Source organism: Panthera onca, chromosome D2 (genome assembly GCF_046562875.1).
Source record: "Panthera onca isolate mPanOnc1 chromosome D2, mPanOnc1 haplotype 2, whole genome shotgun sequence".
NCBI classification, from domain to species: domain Eukaryota; kingdom Metazoa; phylum Chordata; class Mammalia; order Carnivora; family Felidae; genus Panthera; species Panthera onca.
The window spans coordinates 17913794-17934840 of NC_138349.1; the positions used below are offsets into that span (position 1 = coordinate 17913794).

At 44.5% G+C, this 21047-nt stretch overlaps 1 pseudogene; it reads right to left on the minus strand.

Annotated features, from left to right (window-relative positions):
• Positions 1-16144: 16144 nt before the first annotated feature.
• LOC132684888 (glyceraldehyde-3-phosphate dehydrogenase pseudogene) lies at positions 16145-17923 on the minus strand (annotated as a pseudogene).
• Between the last annotated feature and the right edge of the window lie 3124 nt (positions 17924-21047).

A 21047-nucleotide genomic window follows, 5' to 3' on the forward strand; every position in this document is an offset into this window, starting at 1 on the left:
ATCAGAGGGGAAGCCTTGCTGTGTGCTGGGATCTGGGCAGAAGCTGGCAGTTTATCCCACTCCCCCCCTTCCCCAAATCAGCTAAAATGAGGAATATTTATAAAACAACACATATACATATACACTAAACAGTTTTTCAATTCAAACATGACAAATGTCCAGTTTCTTTGCCAATCTTTTTTTTTTAATGTTTATTTATTTTTGACAGAGAGAGAGAGGGACAGAGCATGAGAGGGGGAGGGGCAGAGAGAGAGGGAGACGCAGAATCCGAAGCAGGTTCCAGGCTCCCAGCTGTCAGCACAGAGCTCGACGTGGGGCTCGAACTCACAGACCGCGAGATCATGATCTGAGCCGAAGTCGGACGCTCAACCGACTGAGCCATCCAGGTGCCCCTCTTTGCCAATGTTTTGATGTAGAGCCGAGGTTTTGTGAGTGTTTGGGTCTGTTCTTTCCAGTTCCAGCTTCTCCATCTTCCCCAAGCCAGTGGCACATCACTTCTAATTTCTTCTTGTGTTTTTTTTTCTTCTTGAAGTGAAGCAAAACCTTACAGCCACTTGCAGAACAATCAGAATGCAAGACTCCTCAAGAACGGTTACGTTTCCTTTCCCCTAATCTTTTATATTGTTTTACTTGCACTAGTTTTCTTCTTGATTTTTTTTAAAGTTTGTTTATTTTGAGAGAGCAAGCAAGAGAGAGAGAGCACACGCACAAGCAGAGGCGGGGCAGAGAGAGAGAGGGAAAGAGAGAATCCCTAGCAGGCTTCATGCTGTCAGCACAGAGCCCAAGGTGGGGCTCGATCTCACGAGATCGAGATCTTGATCTTGTGAGATCGTTTTTTAATTTTTTCTTAACATTTATTTATTTTTGAGACAGAGAGACACAGAGCATGAGCAGGGGAGGGTCAGCGAGAGGGAGACACAGAATCTGAAACAGGCTCCAGGCTCTGAGCTGTCAGCACAGAGCCCGACGCGGGGCTTGAACTCACGTACCGCGAGATCATGACCTGAGCCAAAGTCGGCCGCTTAACCGACTGAGCCACCCAGGCGCCCCAACATTTATTTATTTTTGAGACAGAGAGAGACAGAGCATGAATGGGGGAGGGGCAGAGAGAGAGGGAGACACAGAATCCGAAGCAGGCTCCAGGCTCTGATCAGTCAGCACAGAGCCCGACGCGGGGCTCGAACTCATGGACTGCAAGATCGTGACCTGAGCTGAAGTCGGATGCTTAACTGACTGAGCCACCCAGGCGCCCCAATCTTGTGAGCTCTTGACCTGAGCTGAAATCAAGAGTCAGACACTTAACTGACTGAGCCACTCGGGCACCTTTTTCTTCTCAATTTTATGGAACGATAATTTACATGTAATAAATTGCCTCTAGTTACAGCACACACTTCAATGAGTTTTAACAGTTGCATGCGGTTTTCTACAGCTGTGAAAACACCATCAAACTACAATGCATTTCCATCACCCCATAAGATGCCTTAATTTCAAGATTTTTTTTTTAGTAAACTTGCCTTTATCTTTCCAAAGCTTTTTTTTTTTTTAAATTTTCATAGAAACCACAAGGCTCTTTTCTTACTTCTCTTGATTACCATCCTTTTTTTTCCTTTTTTTAAGTAGGTTTCACATCCTGTGCGGAGTCCAAAGCAGCACATGAACTCACGACCCTGAGATCAAGACCTGAGCTGAGATCAAGAGTCGGATGCTCAGCTGACTGACCCGCCCAGGTGCCCCAAGATTACCATATTTTGTAATTAAACAGGGTGATTGCAATGTAGTGGCTGAAATAGGTTTGGGTACAAACCAGGGGGACTCGTGATAATATTAGTCAGCCGGGGAAGCACATGTGTATGGATGCCCTAGAGGGTAGCCTGGTCATCCTGAGCATTCAAAGGGCCGCAGGCACATGTATCCAGGGATGCAACATTCTACAGAGGACAGAAAGAGTAGCCAATGGATCAGAGGCAGTTAGGGAGGCTGGCTGGGAAGTCTCTCCTTGGTGCTGCCACATACAGTTGTCCAGTTTGCACACTGCACAAGATGCCAGCTTATGGGGTGAATGGGAGCTAAAATCCTGCTCGAGCTTCTTTTCCCCCAAGGCTTGTGCTCTGCTGCAGATTCTTCTGTCCAGAGGAGGCATCTTTCTTCTAGTTCAGAAAGGGAGGAGGCACCTTTTTCTAATTTGTGCCAAAGCCCTTATAGAGGCTTGCAGCTGTTCTGCTGCCCTCCGTCAATGACCTTGACTTTAACATTGATCTTAGAACCTGGCCAGCAAACAAGATAAGACTTCACTGTATCGTCATGGTTGTCATCCTAATATCACAGTGCACGGGGGACCTCAACGTCACTTCACGTCCTCACAATGACCCATCACAAATCCCATGGAGTGTTTAGGTTTCTGGAGTTACCCTTTTGGAGCGGTGACTTTCCTAGCTCAGGTCAGGCTACTGCCTGATCTGGGGACTCTCTGGGCCCCTGGCTCTCTTCTCATGGGGGCTGCAAGCTCTGTAACAGAATGCTGCAGTCTCCTGGGAAATTTGATGGACCCTAGGATATTCTGCAAGGTTCAGCCCCAGATCAAGGTCTCCTCATCATAACCCCGTTGTCTCCATAAACCTGCTACATCCTTTTTTTTTTTTAAACCTTTTTTTTTTTTTTTTTTTTTTGTGCTTCATATTTATTTCCAGCTTCTGGACTGGAATGTTTTCCGAACCTAGCATCTCATCTGCATCGTGGAGAAGAAAAGAAGAGAGGCCAAAAATCTGGCCCTAATCTCCTGTGTTGGGGCAATTTCTTCATTTAAGTGTTAGCTAGAATTTCTTCGGATAACCTAATTCATATTGCCTTAAGCAATATGAGGGAACTAATGATCTGCTCAGGTAATCGGAAGACCAAGTATGAGCTTCAGACACAGCTGGATCCAGGGGCTCAAGTGATGTCAGCAGGACCCAGTTCTCTTCCCTGTGCTTTCCTCTGGGTTGCTTCTTCTCAGGTAGGCTCTTTCCCCCTCGTGGAAAGGGACTGACCGTCAGCAGTGTAAGACCTTCTGCTTAAAACCCCAGTGGGAAACTGCACCTGTCTTTTCGAAGGGTTCTGAAAACTAAATCGCGAGAAGGGCTCTGATTGGCCAGTTTGGGTCATGTGTTTCATTCCTGGGCAAGGATAGGGTAGCCCCATCTGAACGGACTGAACGGGATTATTACAGAACGGGATTGGGGTTGCCCCTAAAAGAGATAGTCTGAGAGGAACAATAATGTCCACTGCCCTCACAATACATATGTGCACATGTATGCACACACACACACACACACACACACACACACAGAGGCACACACACACGGAGACACACACATACACACTTTTGTACATACACTATGCTTAGCCAGGAGATTTTAAGCTCTTGAATTTACCCAAACATTCACATTAATTGGGATTATTCATTGTATTGACTGCAAACAAACGTCTCGCCCTTTTATGGACCAGCCCCAGCAGGAAAGATGAGCTCTGCCATTTGAAACATCCAACTGTTACCTTCTTTCGGAAATCAAAAGGCGAATTACCTTCCTTTTATTAATCATCTCTTTTCTTACAAGATTTCACCTTTTGTTTTTCTGCACTTTACATGGAGAAGGTGTGTTTTTATGCTGTGCGTAGATCTTGGCGGTTAATGGAACCCTTTGATTTTTAAGTAAGAGTGAGTCCTGTATGTGCCAAGGAGGCTCCAATAGGCTGGGGACGGTACCTTTAGGTTCATGCCTTCCCCCAGCGCTGGATCGGAGGGATTGGACTGAAACTTTAAACATTTTGAGCAATACCTAGAATATGTATAATTTATAAGCCACACACCGTTGGCTGTCAAATAGGCGATTGATCTGACTCGAATCTTGTTAATTATCTTCCACATACATTACGCCTTAACAGATCTTCAGTATACTGTGTATCAATATTAATAAGATTATAAAACACTATTGATAATTAGGAACAGAAGACACCGGGCCTTTGATTCTAGCTGTTACAAATGCCCCTGCCTCTCTCTAGCAGAGAAAGCGGCCACTTTCCATTTAATAATATCAGATCAGAACATCCAGGTCCTAAAGTGGGTTATTAGGAGGCAGCTAAGGTTTGCACCAGGATGCGAGGGGCTATTTGAAAATGGGTATGAGACCATCACTGGTGTGTGAGAAATTTGTGTCTCCTCTCACAGGGTGGGAGGAGTTTAAGGGGGAGCTGTGTCCTCTTTGATCAGCCAAATTCCTCATTTTCTTTGTGCGGACAAATCAGATTGGTTCGGTTTTGCAGGATTTTCACCAGGATGGCATTTTATCTTGGTTTCTTTAGTTGGATGAAAGGGGCCCCATTGGGAAGACAGAGAAGATGCTGGTGAAGTTCAAGGCGAATTTTAAGCCCATCCCGTTTTGGATAGCACTTTATTTTCTATTTTCTCTCTTCGGAAGATCCTCATCTTTTATGTTTTCGTTGGGTTCACATACTCATTAACATCAAACAGGCAGATCTGCCACCAACTAGGAAAACGCGAGCAATTTCACATATAAATAGAAAGACTGAAGCTCAGGTGCTGGGGCCAGGGGTCCTTCCCCCCCCTACCCCCCCCCCCCCCGGTGGGGGGGGGGGTCTCTCACCTGGCATGCAAGAGGCTGGAGGCAAGGATGCAGAAGGGACACAGGGAGGGCCTCATAACAGCCTGTCCTAATGTGTGTGACCAGAGAGTTGTGATTCCCAGGCCTGGGTGTGCATAAGAATCACTGGGGGTGTTTCTTACATGCTCATAATCTCTGGGCATCTGCATGTTCAATAAACTCCCCCGTGATTCTGAAACTAAATGGGACTTTAATCCAGGGAGTTTTACCATTTAGGATTCTTTCGCTTGCAAATGATGGAAAACTCTATCCAAACTGTTTTAATAAAAGAATGGCAGTTCACTGGCTCTTATCACAGTCAGGAAATAATCTGGCTTCTGATGGAGCCAGAGACACAGCTTAGACGGTATTTCCATTTCTCAGCTCTTCAGCTCTCTGGTTTAGTTCCGTTCTCAGGCAAAGTCTATCACAAGATCACAAGACAGCAGCTGTGGGTTCTGACCTCCTACCCTCTAACCCCACCATTAGAGGCTCTCTGTATCTCTTCCATAAAGCTCCAGAAAGAAGCCAAGCTTCTCTCTGTTATGGGGTCCCAGGAACTCGTCATGTCTCTGGCTCTGAGACTCTTACCTGTGCATACCTGAACCAATTATTATGACTGGGGGTGTGGGTTAGGCTTATTAGGCTTAAACCCCTTAACCCGTGGGTGAATTCAGCTTACCCTACACACACAGCCGAGAGTGGAGGGGAGCTGCATTTCCAAAAGAATGTTAGGTATGCTTCCCAGGAGGAGAGAAAATCGATCCTGCAAAGTCAAGCACGGAGGTCCAACCTCCACATCTTGCAAGTGACACTGGCATGCCCCAAAGTTGCCCATTTGACTTGTATTTCATCTTCTGGAAGCTTCTGCTTGAATAATTGTAGTCTCAGAGAGCTCCCTGCTTATACCCTCTGCCCCTTTAATCTTCCAACAATGCCCTAGAATAAGGCATTCAGAGCTCCATCTTAAAGATGCATAGAGCATCATTCAAAATGGTCCCTCCACATTTATCCACTTGGGCTATTCAGCACTTGGGACCCAACTGTCAGAGTTACGTACTCTCATAACCCTAGCTGGACACTCTCACTTATTGGAAGGCATAGAGAGAAGCGTGTCTACATATTTTGTGAATTTATCCACTTGGACAACTCTCAAGGACCACTCAGTGGACATGATTGTCAAGAAACAATCTTCCAGCAATCAAATTAGTTTTTTTTCAAACAATGATAAAAAACCCACTATGTTCTAGCGTCAGAGATGTGTTTATTTATTGCTTTCTCCCAAAGAGAGACTTAAGGTGATTTGCAAATATATACAATTATTATACACACACACACACACACACACACACACACACACACACACATATAGTAAGATCTTGGTTTGTGAGCATAATTCGTTCCAGAAACATGCTTGTAATCCAAAGCACTTGTATATCAGAGCGAATTTCAAGAATAATTGGCTCAGTTGTGGTCATGTGACATTCGCTGTCATGTACTACTCGTGTTGCAGGATATCGCTCGTTTATCAAGTTAAAACGTATTGGAAATGTTTGCTCGTCTTGAGGAATACTTGCAGAACAATTACTTGCAATTCAAGGTTTTACTGTATATATATATATTAATATATATTTAATAAAATGAAACACAGATAAAGGCATAGGAGCAAGAGAACAGAGAAATAAGATATAATAACGAGAGGCAAATTTTTCATGTCGTAAGAATCAGCAATGTCACTACAGGCAGTTTTCGATGTAAACTTCCTGGTGACCAAAGCAAAGAGGTAACCATGCTGAGTTACAAGACTCGCCTCGTCACGGAAAAGGATGAAGACTCGTCAAGGAGAAGTTAAGGACTCAGGCAGCCCAAGACTAAGTTTGGGTGCTCTCTCATCCTAGCTTTATGGCTCGGGACACCCTATCTACCAGCTGTCGGCCTCAGTTTCCTCACCTGAAAGATGAGGTTAATATTCTAGGAGGCCATACTGGCGTAAATGAATAAGTAAATAAGGAAAAGGAGAGGAAGAAGGATCTTCCTTGGAGTAGGATTCACATCCTCAGTATCGAAGGAGATACATAAATAATCGTTTTTGAAAAACATCACAGTAGTAATTGTTTTCAAGCACAAAGATCATCAACGGATGCTAAAATGAGTGGGCCAAAATATGATGAAAACTGGGATATTTATACAACCTCAGAGTATTTCCCCCCATGATATCTTTTAATGACAAAGGGGAAAATAGTAGCTTTATCGTAGAGACACCTGGCAGATATCACCTCATCTGGTGACCAGTGTTGACATTCCCAGTGATGAAATATATTGACATCATGTGCTGCCCGATAAGATGCACTGAAAGGGGCACAGCATTGCTTTCATGGTATCCTTGCCCAAAAGACATAACCTGGGTCGAATCTTGAAACACCGGATCAATCCAGATGGAGGGATATTCTACAAATCACTAACTGGCCAGTACTGGAGAAAAGTGTTAAGTCTCTGACCTAATGTGAGTCTCCTTTGTGTCTTTTTCTCACCTCACCTGTGTTACAACTGTTTCAGCATGAGCTTCATTGTAATTAAAAAAAAAGTGTTCATAAAAGACAAAGAAGAAGGAACTGTCTCAGATGAAAGGAAACCAGACACATGACAACTGAATGCAACACAAGAGCCTGGATTCTGCACCAGAAAGAGTACAGTGGTGGTATAATTGGTGAAATTTGAATAAGCTTTGTGGATCACTCAATGGGATTATATCAATGTTAGTTTCCTGGTTTTGACTACTTTGTTATGGTTACTCAAGATGTTAACATTGGTGGGAGGGAGGTATTGGGCAAAAGATACATGGGGATTTATTTAAAAAAAAAAAAGTTTATTTATTTTTGATTGAGAGAAAGCACGAGCGGAGGTGGGGCAGAGAAAGAGAGAAAGAGAATGAAAGCAGGCTCCAGGCTCTGAGCTGTCAGCACAGAGCCCGACGAGGGGCTCGAACTCACGAGCCATGAGATCATGACCTGAGCCAAAGTGGGATGCTTAACGGACTGAGCCACCCAGGTGCCCCAGGTGGGGATTCTTTATACTAATTCCACCTTTTCTAAAAGTCTCAACTTATTCCCCACCCCCCCCGCAAAAAAAAAAAAAACAACAACAAAAACAAACAAAAGTAAGTGGGGGTTAATAGTAGATGGTTCTGCAGAGTGTTGTGAGGGTGATAAACACAGACAGGGCTTAACTTAATTCTCAGAGCAGACAGCTCCGTCCATATTCACTTTGTTCAAGTTATTATCTGTTGGAACTCTGCGGGGCATGAGTGTGAATTATTCATGGCTGCACCCTCAAGGAGCTAGTGAGGATGACTGGTGGGTATGCAAACAATCAGGCCATAATTATTAGTGCTAACAGAGGTCACCATGAAACACGTTAGGCCCCTTTCTTCTACTCAGGTGGGAAGTGCACACCGTTAGGGCAGAGGAGTTTGCTCCCGGCCAGACAGTCAGAGCTTCCTTCAGATTCTACATCGCTTCACCCCTCACCAGTGGGTCCCTGAGCCAGGTTGAAACCAGCACTTTGGGACAAGTGAATTCTTTTATGCCGATGGGCTAACATGATGAGAAAAATTTGGAGGCCACCAGTAGGGAACTGTTAGGGGCAGGTCACGTCTAGGGCTTGGATATCTTCACTGCCACCTGATTTCTGGGTGTGGTGCCCAGGGGCTGACAGACGTCTGAGGGCTGGGGCTCACTATGCACGTAGGATCTTTGGGATAAAGGCACGCATGAGTGAGAAGGGTAACTATACGCACCTCCTACATCCAATGCTTTTTCCAAGGCCATGACTGGAGGTTTGGGCTTCAGAAAGGAGAGATTTGGAGGGGAGCAGGGAGACGCTGGTGGGAACGAGTTTTGACAGGTGAGGAAGCTGTCATCCCTTCCCGGATCAATTCCTGAAAGTGAGAAGGGTTCCAGGAGGTATTGGCAGGAAGAGGGAGCTAGTTGGATAGGTTGGAATTCTTTATTTGTTCACTCCAACTGGTAAATGATGGAATGCTTGTGCCGTGTCCCACATGATCTGCAAGGCCTCGTAGCTTCCCAGGAATCACAAAGTGATTAACTATTAACCCCCACTTACTTTTTTTTTTTTTTGGGGGGGGGAATAAGTTGAGACTTTTAGAAAAGGTGGAATTAGTATAAAGAATCCCCACCTGGGGCACCTGGGTGGCTCAGTCCGTTAAGCATCCCACTTTGGCTCAGGTCATGATCTCATGGCTCGTGAGTTCGAGCCCCACGTCGGGTTCTGTGCTAGCAATGAATGCAGAATTTGGGGTATTTTCTCTCCAATAGAGAGAAAGCTTTTAAAATTGTTTTAGTTTTTAAAATTTAGTTTTTATTTTTTAAGTTTTGTTTAATTATTATTATTGTAGAAAGAGAGAGCGCACACAAGTGGGGGAGAGGGGCAGATGGAGAGAGAGAGAGAGAGAGAGAGAGAGAGAGAGAGAGAGAGAGAGAGAATATCTTAAGCAGGCTCCACACAGCATGGAGTCTGGTGTGGGCCTCAGTCCCATGACCCTGGGATCATGACCTGAGCTGAAATCAAGAGTTGGATGCTCACGCGACTAAGCTACTCAGGTGCCCTGAGAAAGGTTTTAACATAGTTTTTTTTTTTTTTTTTTTTTTTTAATTTTTTTTTTTCAACGTTTTTTTATTTATTTTTGGGACAGAGAGAGACAGAGCATGAACGGGGGAGGGGCAGAGAGAGAGGGAGACACAGAATCAGAAACAGGCTCCAGGCTCTGAGCCATCAGCCCAGAGCCTGACGCGGGGCTCGAACTCACAGACCGCGAGATCGTGACCCGGCTGAAGTCGGACGCTTAACCGACTGCGCCACCCAGGCGCCCCAACATAGTTTTTAATGTAATTCTTCAAGGGCTATGTGACTTCTAGCCCTAAAAAGTTAAGATACAGTAACTACCTTAGAGGGACAAAGGTCAAGACTTATTCTAACTGGTCAGTTGTGATGGAAACTTCTTACATAGTTTCTTCTAAGTCCTGTTCTTTATTTTTAAAAAATTGTTTTTAATGTTTATTTACTTTTGAGACACAGAGAGAGTAACAGAGCTCAAGCAGGGGAGGGGCAGAGAGAGAGGGAGGCACAGAATCAGAAGCAGGCCTGTCAGCTCAGAGCCCGATGCAGGGCTCGAACTCACTGCAAGATCATGACCTGAGTTGAAGTCAGACATTTAACTGACTGAGCCACCCAAGCTCCCCAAAGTCCTGTTCTTTCTATAGTTAAGTCTGTAGGGCAGCACAGAACCCACAGTTAAAGGATTTGGCGAAGGAGGGTTTTGATGGATAGTGAAGACAATAGTAAAGAGTGTCTAAAACTTAGAAATCCCAATTTCTCTGTGGTGACAGATATTAGGATTGCTTGTTTCCTTCAAAGCACAGACAAGGGTTCATAGCTTCAGGGTCCTCTGTCCATCTGGATGTCCCAGAGAAGCCTGCACAGGGTTCTCCCTGCCACCTCACCCCTACCACTGAAACTGATCTCACCTCGGTCACACATGACCTCCATGTTGCCAAATTCGATGGATACTTTTTGTCCTTGACTTGCTTGACACATTCATATCATCAGGCACTGCTGTGTTTGTTCCCTTATTTTCAAACTACCTTTCCCTTGGCATTAGTTAGAATAATGGATTCAAAACAACAAAAACTCAGCTCAAGCTGCTTAAACAACAAAGGGGATTGATCAGCTCATGGGTCAGTCAAAAGACCAAAGGTGAGTGGGCTTCAGGTACAGTTTGATCAGGGCACTGGCTCTGCAATTCTCTACAGTGTATTGGCTTTGCCCTCAATCTGTGCTTCCCTGATAGTTGTATAATGGCTTCCGACAATAAATAGAGCTTTTTCCGTCATATCCAAGAGGGAAAAAGAGTCTTTATCTCCATCCTGAACCAACTGCTATGGCCAGGACAATGCCATATGCTGTACGGCTTAAGTCTGGATCGTTTCACCCAATTACTATCCCAAGGGGCTGAAATGACCCCTGTAGCTAGGCACGAGGGGGATCCCATCTAAAGTACAAGGCTGAGGGTGCAGAATGGATGTTGGGGGGATGATCCTAATGTCCCACATCCATGGCTCTTCTTGCTTTTTTCTGTTTCACATCTGCTCCTTATCAGTCCTACAAGCCCTCCTCCTCTTCTCCACATCTCCTAAATGCCTAACCTATGTTGAACCTCTCATCATGAGTTCCTTGTACTCACCCTATCAGATTACTCCCCATGTTTCTTTCATTGACTGATAACTCACTTCCTCATCAGTCTAGGGTCCACGAGGGTAGAACGTGTGTGCACACTGTTCACCCTGTCATACGTTATAAGGTCTGCAGCATAGATCAGGCTCGCAACATCTGTGTTCAATAAGGACTTGAGTACCTACTATTCTAAGTGATTTCCTTACCGAAGTTGATAATACGTCTACATCAGAGCCCTCGGGAAGGCTGCCCTTGGGCTATACAAGGCAAAGCCTGTGTGCCCAGAATGGCAGTCCAAGTAGCGTGTGGTGTCCAAAGAATGGAGGACGACATCCAGTCCCAGCAGATACAGCTATCCCCAGAAAAACGTTACTCACCAGCCACATCTTTAGTTGTACTAGTGCTAAACTTGGGGTTCAGTTCTATAGTTTGGCGTCGAGGGGCAAACATACAGGTTGGCCAGCATTCTCCGCCAGGAAAGAGCCAAGGATGAGAAACAATTACGCCTGCTGGCCATTCTAAGGTAAGTCATCTCCACCGGTGTAGAAAGCATTCTGTCTTTTCGAAAGCATTTGCATGAACATGGCAAGTGCTTTGGAAGGAATTCCTGGAGCCCTCCGGTTAAGGCAAATCCAGTAAGTGAAAAGTGACTTTATACAAAAAGGCCGATTCAGGGGAATCGCTCGCTTTATAAAAGAATGCCTCACTTTACAAAAATATTTCCCTCCATCATTTCCTTCTACATCGAGCCCTTGTTAGCACATTAATAACATGAGACTGTTGTATAAAAATAGTGATGGCCTCATCACTTTTAGGGGCACTTCTGCTGTGGGGATGAGGCGAGTAAGGACTGGGGGGCAAGTTTACAGATGGGGACAAGACTTCAGCTGTTATTAGCAAGGACCCTTTGTCCCCCAGCACATCTATGTTCCAGCAGCCCCAAGTGTTACCAGCTGAAACCTCCTGAGACCCCTGGGAGACAGCTGTGGGCAGGGATGCCATCATGGATTTCATAAGAGGGAGGGAAATCCCGGCTCTGAGAGCCTGAGTGACTCATCCAAGGTCACCAGCCAGTCAGTGGGCAGGCTTGGGGCCCTCCCTGCTGGCAACCCTGCCCTAGCATGCTGTGGATGTTTAAAAGCTCAGAAGTCTCTTCCTCCAGAAGCTCAATGCCCCTCCCCTTGAGTGTGGGCTCCACACTAAGGTAGAAAACAGAAAGGGAAATGTAGTAACTTTACCGGAGAGAAACCTCACAAATACCACCTTACTGAACGTTAACACCCAGGTTAACATCACCAGTAATAAAATGCTTGCTGTCATGTGCCCCTGGATATGATGCACCAAAAGGCACATCATCTCTATAATACTCTTCTTAAGCCCTGTAACTTTGGTTTGATTATGAGAAAACATGCGTCAAATTCAAATGCAGGGACAATCTGCAAAATACCTGACCGCTGCTCTTTAAAAGCGTCAAGGTCATAAAAGTCAAGGAAAGACTGAAAAATGGTCACAGACTAGAGGGGACCAAGGACACATGAAGAACTAAATGTAATATAGGATCACAGATGGGACCCTGAAACAGAAGACCGACATTAGTGGAAAAACCGGGGAAATCTGAGTAAGTCTGTAAGTTTAGTTAATAGTATTGTACCAGGGTTAATATCTTAGTTTTGATAATGTACCATATTTATATAAGGACATAATATTAGAGGAAGCTGGGTGAAAGGCATATGGGGACTTTGTACTGTCTTTGTACCTCTTCTGTAAATCTAAAATTTTATTTTCAAAGTTTTCCTCTTGTTTAAAAAAAATTGTTTTTAATGTTTATTTTTGAGAGAGAGAGAGAGAGAGAGCATAAGTGGGGGAAGGGCAGAGAGTGAAGGAGACACAGAATCTGAAGCAGGCTCCAGGCTCTGAGCTGTCAGCACAGAGCTCGACGCGGGGCTCGAACGCACAAACCGTGAGATCATGACCTGAGCCAAAGTCGGATGCTTGACCGATTGAACCACCCAGGTGCCCTCCCTCTTGTTTTTACAGAGGGGAAAGGCAGGCAGTACTGTGGCTGGGTGCACATTTGGCCAGCCTGGGAAGTTTTGGCTGCTTCTGGGGAAAGAGCTGCATCACATTCTCTAAATTCTGCACAACACCACACGACCCATCCCCTCTTCTGAGATGAGCCCAGCTGCTGGTTGGTGTGACTGTGCCCAGGGGATGTCAAGGAGGCTCAGTCAGACAGCTGGGCCAGCAGAACTAGGGAGGAAAATGAACACAATCTCTATGGATGCAGGACTCAAGATGCTTCTCAGAATGATTTTCAAGACTTAGGGAATCTCATGATTCCAGAACCCAAAGGTAATCAGCCATAATCTATTAACCACACTTGTCAATGTCATGCATACGCAATGGTCAAAAGGAGAGGAAGGGACACTAAGAGTTTCATGGTTCTATGGGGTTGGGGCGGAATCAGAGTTTCTTGCCCATTCTGAGAAGCTCTAAAGATGACCACCAACAATTTCTTCTTGTCAGGCTGTGAACAGAGCTCAACCCATCAAGCAACCATCACTGGGGGGGGGGGGGGGGGGATCTCTTTTCTCCTATCCTTGAATCCGAATTGACTTTTGATTTGCTTTGGCCAATAGAATGTGGCAGAAGTGGTGCCATGCTGGTTCTGGGTCTAGCCTTTAAGAGTCTGGCGGCTTCTATATTTTCTCTCGAAGCCAGCTCTGACACCCAAGACCACTATGCTGTGAAGAAACCTGAGTTAGCCACGAGGAGAGGCTAAATAGAGGAACAATATGAGTGAGTGAAAGCTTGAACGTTCCAGCCCAGTTCAACTGATGTACAAAAAAGAAGAATCGCCCTGCTGATCCCACTCAGTTCACAGAACCAGGGGAAATAACAGAATATTGTTCTTGTAAACCACTGAGCTTCGGGTTGATTTGTCACACGGCAATGGATAACTAAAACACTCACTGATGTGCTTTTTCTCCTTTTTCCTAAACTTTTATACTTGTTTTCATACATTCCAATGCTTCTTTAAACTCAAGGAGTCAGAATAAATGGAAAGGTATGCCTCATTTACATAAAGTTGTGAAATAAGGAATTGGATGTCAGACTATGCTATTTCTCTGCTCCTATGCTCCATCCTGCCTTCCCATCTCACCTTGGACAAAAGCCATGCTATCAATATGGCACGTAAGAGCCCTTATGATCTCTTCTCTACCCCTTGCCTCGCTGACCTCGACCTCAACCACTCCTTGTGCTTGATATTCCTTGACTATGAAGGACACGTGGACATCAGGACCTTCGTGTTTGCTCTTCCTGTGCTTGGAATGTTCTTCTCCTAGGTGTATCCATGACTTTCTCTTTACTGCCTTCAAGTCTTTACTCAACTGTTACCTTGTAATGAGATCTTTCCTAGCCTGATTGGAATTTGCTACTCTCCCCTTCTCTGAGCCACTTATCCCCTTGCTTTTTTTTTCCTCCATAGCATTTAATGCCACTTAGCATATTGCATATTATTATTCAACAAACATTGTTTGTGGTCATCTTTCTTTAGTAGAACCTCTGCTCCAAGAAAGCAGAGGTTTTTGCTTGTTTCATGCACTGCTATGAATCCAGAACTTAAATCTGCATGTGGCACAAAGTTGACATTCGCTACATCTTCATTGGACGGGTGAATGGATTTTCTAAAACCCAGAGCCTCAAACCTGGATGGTTGAGGCTGACGTGTGAAGGACAGTCTCACTTACTGGCAAAGGATGGCATTGGCGTTCGGCTCTATTAGACAAGAGAGAATCACAAGAGTAGTTAGGAGACCCTCAAGCCAGAGGTCGGCAACCTCTTTCTCTGAAAAGCCAGATAGTAAATATTTCAGGCTGCATGGGCCATATGGTCTGTATCACAAACAAGTCTGTGTCATTGTAGTGTGAAATCAGCCACGGGCAACGTGTAAACAAGTGATTGTGACTTAGGCTCCAATTAAACTGTATTTATGGGCACTGGAATTTGAACTTAATTTTGCATTATGTGTCACAAAATATTATTATTTTTCTGATTTTTTTTCAATGATTTAAAATGTAAAAAACCATTCTAGACTTGCAGGTCACACAAAAATAGATGGTGAGCCGATTTGGGCTGCCGTTTTCTGACCAACACTATTAACAATCTCCAAGTGACTCAAAGTGTGGGAGAAGAATTCAATTTCCAGGGAGACTAGCCAGAAGATTATTCATTTTTAAAGACGTATTATTTGTAATATGACTTCATGAATATTCATGGTGATTTTTGCATTCTAGTTACTTTTATAGCCAATATGCCTGGGTGAGAAAGCACAGGGCAGTAGCCAAGTGAGAAGAGCCAATCTTTAGGCGGGGTATGCTAAATCCACTAACCCATACTTCCTCCCTCTGAGACAGAGAGAGCCCCACGTGGGAGGAAGCAATGGCAGGCAATCATAGGCTGACACAGGAATCAGGCTGATAAAGGTGTTAAGGCTGTGACTTTGTTTCTTGTGTGGGCCAGTTAGCTGTTGACTGAAGTCTGCACCTCTGGCCCCAGGCGCCTGTCTTGTGTAGGTTGGAAAGGTGGGCAGGGGGGAATCTCACAGGAGGAGCATTTCCAACCCCATGCCTTTCTGACCACAGGAGAGGTGAGCCATTTTACCCATCAAAACATCAGACGGCATTAATGTCTCTGGCCAAGGTGCTGGACTTTGTGATCTCTGGAGGTGTATTGTGGGAGGGACAGGACCAGAGATGACAAGATGTCACTTTGGACTGAAAAAGGATATATTGGGGAAAATGGTAGAATGAAAAAATTCCAAACATATGCAGAAGTAGAGAACAAAGTAAACTGAGCCCCTAGTTACCCCATCACCCAGCTTCAAGGGCGGTCACCTCCTAGACAAACCTGTTTCATCCATAGCCCCACCTAAGATGATTGGAGCAAATTCCAGATATCATGTCATTTCATTAGGCAAAGGCTATTTTGATTACACAGGAATTCATTATTTAGAATGCAAAAGCTACTCAAAATTCATTTAGAAAAGTGAAAAAATAAGCAAAAGAAAAGCAACAAAAATAATCCATATTTTTACCACCAAGAGGTAATCATTGTTAGCCATTTTTCCTTTTATTTTTTAAAGAACAAAAAAGTATCTTACTATACATAGCTTTGGGAGCTTGATTTTCCCCCTCGTTAATATAGCTATGACACATCTTTCCATGCTAATAAATATACATCTACATTATAGCTTCTTGGGGGGCTGGGTACAGTATACTTTATTGACTGTACATGACAAGGTAGGTCTCCCCAAGTCCCTCCCCTTCTTCAGAGGGTCTAGGATGGAAACTGTAGAGGTTGGAAGATTGTCAGCATGTTGGGGGATGAGTTGGGGCAAGGACTCCCCAGCAACTGAGGGCCTATCTCGTCCTCTTGCTCTAGCTGGGGCTGGTGGTCCAGGGGGCTCTTACTCCTTGGAGGCCCTGGGGACCATAATGTTGCTGTAGCCAAATTCATTGTCATACCAGGAAATGAGCCTGACAAAGTGGTCATTGAAAGCAATGCCAACCCCAACATCACAGGTGGAGGAATAGGTGTCTCTGATAAAGTTGCAGCAGACAATCTGGTCCTCAGTGTAGCCCAGGATGCCCTTGAGGGGACCCTCTGACACCTGCTTCGTCACCTCTTTAATATCATCATGTTTGGCAGCTTTCTCCAGGCAGCAGGTCAGATCCATGACTGACACGTTGTGGGTGGGGACAAAGAAGGCCATGCCAGTGAACTTCCCATTCAGATCAGGGATGACCTTGCCTACAGCCTGGGCAGTGCCAGTATAAGCAGGGATGACATTCTGGGCAGCCATTATGCCGCAGCTCCCCAGAGGGGCCATCCATGATTTCTGGGTGGCGGTGATGGCATGGACTGTGGTCATGAATCCCCCCACAATGCTGAAGTTGTCATAGATGACCTCGGCCAGAGGGGCCAAGCAGTTGGTGGTGCAGGAGGCATTGCTGACAATCTTGAAGGAGTTGCCATACTTCTCACGGTTCACACCCATCACAGACATGGGGGCATCAGCAGAAGGGGCAGAGAGGATGACCCTCTTCATCCCACCTGTCAGGTGAGCTCCAGTCTTCATGGTGGTGGAGACCCCAGTGGACTCCACAGCACAGTTAGCACCAGCATCAGCCCATTTGATGTTGGTGGAATATCGCTCTTGGAAGATGGAGATGGGCTTTCCATTAATGACGTGTGTCCCATTCTCAGCCTTGACTGTGCCGTGGAATTTGCCATGGGTGAAATCATAACAAAACACGAAGACCATGTAGTTGAGGTCAATGAAGTGGCCACTGATGGCAACAATATCCACTTTTCCCGAGTTAAAAGCAGCCCTGGTGACCAGGCATCCGATACGGCCAAATCCATTTACTCTGACCTTCACCATTGTGTCTTGGGGACATTGCTGGCCCTGCACCAGAAGATGTGTCTGTCTAGTGAATGGGGAGGACCAGAGTGCATTACAGTTCTTAATGGCTCCGTGTGTATCCACGATGTGATGCTTCCTTATTCTTAAAACCATGTCCTTGTTGGTGTGTATTTAGGTTAATTAAAAAATTTTGACTATTATAATCACCTTGTAAGAAACATTTTTGACCAGATATCTCGTACCCTTGTTTGATCATTTCCTTTGGATGAATTACAAGAGGTAGAATTCCTAGGGCAAAGGCCTCCACATATTTAGAGATTTTTATTCATATTGTCAAGATGCTTTCTAGTAAGGTGATACTAAGGTCATGCCAAGTAAACCAGGAATGCAGAAGAGCGTCTGTTTGTCACATCCTCACCAGCAGGGAGTATTGATATTCTTCTAGCCTTTGCCAATACGATCGGTTGAAAAATGTATCTTGTCATTTTAATTTGCATTTCTTTGATCACTAGGGAGGCCATTTTGAAAATGTTGGCTGGCCGAATTTTTGGATTTATTTTTTAAATTTATCATGGAAATTAAAAAAAAACATAAATGCAGAGACCAATCCCTCTGTAGCCATCACCCCACTTCGACATTTACAACATGTGGCCAGTCTTTCTTCGCTTATATCATCCTCCTTCCCCTTCACATACATGACATATACACCACATTGTTTTATTTAAAAAAGTATTTTTAATTTTTTAAATTTGAGATAGAGAGGAGAGCATGAGTGGGGGAGGGGGCAGAGGGAGGGGGAGAGAGAGAGAGAGAGAGAGAGAGAGAGAGAGAGAGAGAGAGAGAGAGAATCTCAAGCAGACTCCACTCTCAGTGCAGAGCCGGATGCGGGACTCAGTCCCATGACCCATGACTTGATACCCGAGTAGAAATCAAGAATCTGTCGCTCAACTAACTGAGTCACCCAGGGGCCCCTATACCACATTATTTTAAATCAGATCTCAAGCATCATATCTATTATACATTTTCAGTATACATACTAAATGCAAAAGGATTCTTTATTCTGTTATCACAGAGCTGTGATATTACTACCAAACTTAAAAATAACAATAATTGGGGTTGCCTGAGTGGCTCAGTTGGCTAAGTGTCCAATTCTTGATCTCACCTCAGGTCTTGATTTCAGCATCATGAGTTCAACCCTGTATTGAGCTCCATGCAGGGTGTGAAGCCGACTTAAAAAATAATAATAATAACATAACAATAATTTGTTAAGACACCTGCAAGTATCCAGTGTTCAGATATGTTTGTTTCATGTTTGTTTGTTTATTTAAAAAATTTTCTTTAAATCTTCATTTATTTCAGGGGCGCCTGGGTGGCTCAGTCAGTTGCGTGTCCGACGTCGGCTCAGGTCATGATCTCGCGGTCCGTGAGTTCGAGTCCCGCGTCGGGCTCTGTGCTGACAGCTCAGAGCCTGGATCCGGCTTCAGATCCTGTGTCTCCCTCTCTCTCTGCCCCTAACCCACTCGCATTCTGTCTCTGTCTCTGTCAAAAATAAACATTAAAAAAAAATTTTTTTTTAATCTTATTTTTGGGAGACAGAGCATGAGCAGAGGAGGGGCAGTGAGAGAGGGAGACGCAAAGTCGAAAGTAGGCTCCCGGTTCTGAGCTCTCAGCACAGAGCCTGGCACGGTGCTCCAACTCATGAACCATGAGATCGTGACCTGAGCCAAAGTCCGACTCTCAGCTGATTGAACTACCCAGGCACCCCTGTTTATGGTTTAATAGTTGGCTTATTTGAATGAGAATCTAGTAAAGGTCCACACTTTTCAATGTGGTTGATATGTCTCTGAAATCTGTCTCTGTTACTTTTTTGTTAGATTTGAGTTTATGTTTTAAGTAAACCCTGTCCCCAATGTAGGGCTCAAAGTCATAATGCGGAGATCAAGAGTTGCTTGCTCTACTGACAGAGCCAGTCAGGCTGCCTTCTTTTTTATTGACTTGAAACGCACCTAACATACAAGTAACCATTTTAAAGTGTATATAATTCAGCAGCATTTAGTGCATTCACGACGTTGTGTAACTGGGACCCCTCTCTAGTTTCCAACATTTTCATCACCCCAGAAGAACGTCCTGCACCCTTCAAGTAATTATTTCCCTTCCCTTCCAGCCCCCAGACGCTCCACTCTCATTTTGTACTTTGAAAGTCATATTGTTAGTATTAATATCTATATTATTATTTGGAAATGATTCCCAATATATCAAATGAGTAATCATGTTAGTGTTCTTAGGAACCAAGATTTTCACCATCAAAGAAATAAATATGTAAAATCAAGTCAGTTAAAATTGGTTATCCAGTATAAGTTAATGATGTAGTTTCCCTTAAAAAAATATTTTCCAATGCTTTCCACTTAAACTCTTAGAAACAACGACCAATCCAACTGCCAAGAGAACTCCATTTTTCCAGACTGTGCTCTAGAAATATCATTTCTCACTAAGACTAGGGGTCTCTGGATAAAGATTGATGCCTGGTCTGGGGCAAGAAATTCATACAGGTTTTTTTTTTTTTTTAATTTTTTACTGTTGATTTATTTTTGAGACAGAGAGGCCACAAGTGGGTGAGGGGCAGAGAGAGAGAGAGAGCGGGACAGAGGATCCAAAGTGGGCTTAAGAGCAGAGAGCCTGATGTGGGCTCTAACTCACAAACTGCGAGATCATGACCTGAGTAGAAGTCAGACACTTAACTGACTGAGCGACCCAGGCACCCTAGGGTTTTGATACACATTTATGTGAATATATGAGTATATATGGTTTGATATTTACCTTGCAGTGATGATTTAATGCCACTGGCACAAAAAAATCATAGTGTTTGCATCTGAAAAAGTTACAACTTCAGTATGTATTTACTCTTTTCTTTTTAAGATTACTTTGGAAATGTTGGCATGGGGTTAACAATCCTCACTGACGCGGATAAATAAAGCCATAGATTGAAATTAGAAGTATCAGTGTAGACGCTCTGCAGAAAACACCACACTGTTGATGGATAAGCCCTAGGTAATCATAACTGCAACAATTTATTGCGTAGATAAAGGCTCAACCTGCTGTAAAAGTAGATCTCTCAAAGAAGTCCTGTGAAGACTGCATCTTTTTACAATTACACACAGACATAACAACGATTCCAGGGCTGTTTTCCATTAGGTCTGGTTGAGGCATGGTACCACCTTCTGTTGGAGCCAGCCCGAGTTCTGGGACCGCCTCGGAGGCACGGCCTTGCCTACCCACCCCTGAAATGATGCCTCTTCTCTCAGGTCTCTCAGTGTCTTCAGAGACCCTATGAAGTGGCTTCAAGTAGAGATGGGTTTTTTATAATGTGTGTGCCATCTCAAGGCAAGAAATGACCCTATGACTCAGTAACCAAGGCAGTTACCCTCTATTCTCCATCGGCTGTGGCCCAGTCTGTGTTCTCTTTTCTCTGTTATTTCTTCTTTGGGTGTCTAGGATCACTTGCACATCTCAGCTGCTTATTTATTTCTCTTTTCTTGGTCTTCAGCTTTGCTGCTTCCTAATCACTTGCCTGTGATTCCCTGATGGGTGCCACAACGCGTCAACCTCAGTCCCTGTGTCAGTGTGACCTGTCGGCTCAGCTCCCCAGAGATAACTGATTCGTTCTTAGTGCTTAGCGTGCAAGTTCCTGGGGTAGACGACCTGATGAGCTCAGTTTGGATTAAATGGCTGGA